The sequence below is a fragment of the Coptis chinensis genome, chromosome 4 (genome assembly GCF_015680905.1).
Source record: "Coptis chinensis isolate HL-2020 chromosome 4, ASM1568090v1, whole genome shotgun sequence".
Taxonomy (NCBI): Eukaryota; Viridiplantae; Streptophyta; class Magnoliopsida; order Ranunculales; family Ranunculaceae; genus Coptis; species Coptis chinensis.
This window is the reverse complement of record NC_141459.1, coordinates 10,678,241-10,682,249: the sequence shown is the minus strand read 5'-3', so window position 1 is coordinate 10,682,249 and position 4,009 is coordinate 10,678,241. Positions and strand designations below refer to the sequence as shown.

At 39.9% G+C, this 4,009-nt stretch overlaps 1 pseudogene; it reads left to right on the top strand.

The window, feature by feature from the left end:
* Window positions 1-2,162: 2,162 nt before the first annotated feature.
* On the top strand, window positions 2,163-2,769 carry LOC147501824 (ornithine decarboxylase pseudogene; annotated as a pseudogene).
* Window positions 2,770-4,009: the final 1,240 nt, after the last annotated feature.

Sequence of the window (4,009 nt, the reverse complement as noted above, 5' to 3'; positions counted from 1 at the left end):
TTGATGAAGCCTTGATGAAAACTTAGTGGTTAGTATAGAATTGGTTGTAGAATCTATTCCACTCTAGAAAGTCGTGTTTAAGCCATGAGAATGGGTGGACGACTTCACATGCTAGTTAGTACTTTCGGTAGAAATGCCATGAACACTAGGGATTAGAACTTCGAATTTTTGCGTGAGAACGCGTGAGAATCGAGATACAAGAATCTATACTAGGTTATTAAGTTGGATTCGAGGTGGATTCAATCCCCTCAATCCTTTTATCTAGATTCAAAACAAGCATATTTCCATAGTATTAAGTAGTTAAATTCAACGTAGACTCATTTTAGTTTCATCGTGAGTATAACACCCTTCGTGAAAGCTCATTGACTTAAGAAGCTTTACTAGTTAGACTTAGAAAACAATCCGTGCTAGAGAACTAGGAGTGGAGCGAACTTCGTGCCTCCATTTAGTGCAATTAAGCATCGAGTTGAAGCTTTGATAATAGATCACGTGAAATGATAAGTTTAGTTTACTTACGTTTGGATTCATCGTTCATTTAAGTGGGTAAACTACTCATTTTACATTTGTCATCACCGACTAAGGAATGAAGCGACATTTTTGTTGCCCATCCCACATGACATGATATGAATGGGCTTATAACTAATAAACACCAAAATTCAACGGTATCCAATTATAATATGGATTCATAGGCGGACGATGGATTGAACTCACAAGTTAGATAAAGTACCATATCATAAAGGAAAAAAGCGGGCTTTTAAAACCGGTCTCTTCTATATGATCAAATATACATGTTTCTTGTATTTGTTTTACAATATTGTTTTGGTTTAGTATTAATTTTCCACATTGTTAACTAGCTTATTGTGTATATGTTCTACTTAGGTGCTGGCGGTGATGGCTTTATTGCTCAAGACATATCTTTTGTCAATACCGGTCCATCCATCTAAGGGTCAAGCGCTCTTATAGTCATCGGATAAATCGTGTTTTATCGATGTTCCATTATTGGTTACCAAGACACTTTGTACACCCTCTCGAATCGACAATTTTACACAGAGAAGTGATATCTATGGAACTAAAACCTAGTACACTTCAGTTCACTTTAGTTCACACAATCGACACTTAGTACACTTTGTACCCTTAAAAAAATCTTTTGTTGTTCACTTTCAATGCATTGATTCTCTTTTCAGTTTCTATCGAAGAAAATATATAGGAAATTCGAGCTCATTTTCTCATACTATATAAAGATGAACAAGACAAACATCACATTCCCATAACTCATCACATTCCCATAATATATAGGAAATGCGATTTGGGCTTGGGCGGAGGTCATGTAATGTAATTGGTGGCCCCAATACAACACTCAATAAAAACTTGGTGTGTGGCGGTTTAAAAGGTAAGTGTCTTGACTGTTAATCGGGCAGTAGGAACGGGCAACCCCTAGTAAGTATATAACAACCCTACTCCAATTGTCGACTCTTTTGTTCGATGTTATATAGACCAACGCTAAAATGGCAGTGGTCATATCAAAATATTCCCACAATAGAGATATTGAAAAAGAGATTCAGGATCTCTGACATCTTCCGTGTGTACTAAATAAACTCCATATTTAATAAAGAGTAAAACTGTAAAACAAAACAATCCCTATTTCCTGGAACCCGTGCTATTAACGAGCCCTTCCTTTTAGACTTCTCAAAGTATTGGATTTGCATTCTGAGACCTACCCTAGTGCAAACCTTTGTGCTGATTCTCCAAGATCGCAAAAAGGCATTTCAATTATAGACCTCTTTTTATCCTTTTTCCACCAAATGGTGGTGAAGGCGACCATTAGCGTTTTCTATAAATACTTTCGTTGAGGTAAGGAAAATAACTTCCAAAATCCAAAGCTTACCTAGGGCTATCCACCTTTCTTCATCCCTCTTTTTAGGTATTCTTTACCTGGTCCTATACTCTTATCTAGTTTTGAGCTATGGGTTCAGTACCACAAGCCTCCGTGACGGTCTTGGAATGCGACAGCGATGAAGGGTAGGGCGAGGTGAAAGACAGATTTTATTCTATCAAAGGATGGATCGACAGATTTTTATTCGTCCCAACATCTCCGACAAGCAAGAGGTGAAAGACCCTTTCTATGTATTGGACTTGGGAATTCTAGTGAGCCTAATGGAGAAATGGGCCGCATACCATGCCCATTGTCCGTCCCTTTTATCTTTGTCAAATGCAATCCCCGAGCTGCCTTCCTAGGTGCACTTGCGGCTCTAGGAGTGGGCTTTGATTGTGCTAGCCGCACTGAAATTGAAGCCGTCTTAGCACTTGGAGTTTCACCGGATCGAATTGTTTATGCAAACCCCCTGTAAAGTGAGGCTCATATCGGGTATGCAGCTAAGCGTGGGTCAACCTCACCACCTTCGACTCAATGAAGAAGTTGAGAAGATACGAAAGTGGCACCCCAAATGTTCCCTCCTAATTCGACTCAAGGCCCCAGATGATGGTGGTGCAAGATGCCCTCTTGGTCCTAAGTACGGGGCATTGCCTGAAGAGGTTACTCCACTTCTTCAAGCAGCTCATGCCGCACGTCTGGTGGTATCCGGAGTCTTTTTCCATGTGGGCAGTGGAGCCACACACTCACGTGCTTACCGCGGTGCAATAGCTGCTGCCAAGACAGTGTTTGACACAGCGACAAGACTTGGCATGCCTCATATGCACATTCTCAACATTGGTGGTGGTTTTTGGATTGGAATGGTTTTTGGATTGGGCGATTCTAATTGGATTGGGTGATTCTAATTCGTTTTTGGTTAGGGTTCGAAGGGTTTTTTGGCCGAGTGCGCGAGAGAGATGACCGACTAGAGAAGGTTTTTCCGGTTTAGCGATGGAAGTGGGGTGTAATCTTGGGCTTTTGTTGGGCTTAGCCCATTTGGGCTTGGGCTGGAGGCTGCCCAATCCATTTTGGTGGCGTAATCTGGGACCCAACAAGTTAATATTCTGAAGACTAGCTAAACACATTCTATGTTTAGCTACTTTCTACTTTTGGTCTTTGCAGGTTTCCGACTCAGACCCCTACAGACGTAATAATTCAAGTAGAAGACGTCAACTTTTATGTTCACAAGGTATGACAAACAAAGATCTTCTCTTAAGCTACAGTGTTCAGAAAGAAACAAAGAGCATATACACCCAAAAGAGTGAAAAATGCCACTTGGAAAATATAGAAATTCTCATAACTTTGTCCATCCCAATGATCCCATATAGCTTATCCCACTCCTCTCGCCCTCACTACTTCCACCCCTTGTCACAACCAACACTATTAGTAAAACATAGAGGCAGGGAAATTGGTTCCGAAGTGATGAAGTCAGTCTTTGGCGGATTTGTAGCGATAGTGATGTGATATTGATAGGAAATTGGTGCCTTTACATTATGAAGTTCAGAAAGATTTCAAGCAGAGATGCATAAAATATACAATACTTTAAGAAATTATAAGAAAAACATGAAAAGAAACAGTCTTATTGGGCAAAATGAAATTATACCCACAAAATAAAATATGCTAGGAAGCTAACCCTCTAGAAAAAAAATAGGTTAAACGCTTTACTAATTCAAATTTGTCTGTTTTGGCATCCTATAAAATGAACCTACAAAATCAATGCCCACTTCAGAAAAATCACAAGGTTAACTAAGAGCGTGCTTATTTTTCTTTTTAACACATGATAATACACTAGATTTAGATATTCAAGTTTGAACTCATTTGGCGGACTTAAACTTGACCACACACAAGATATTCAATGAATGAAACTTTCAAAGGCGATACATAATTCAGTTCCTCCCTCTCTCGTGATGATGACGCGGCTTCCTTTGATTTCAAGAAGCGAGTACACGAGTCAACTCAATCGTAGGTCTCATAGTTCAGGATAATGGCTCACGACTTCAAACTAGACAACTTCCCCGAGGAGTAGAAACATTTGAGACCGTTCTAAAGTTTTGCTATGGCCTCCAGTGGACCTCACACCGACCAACATAGCTACACTAA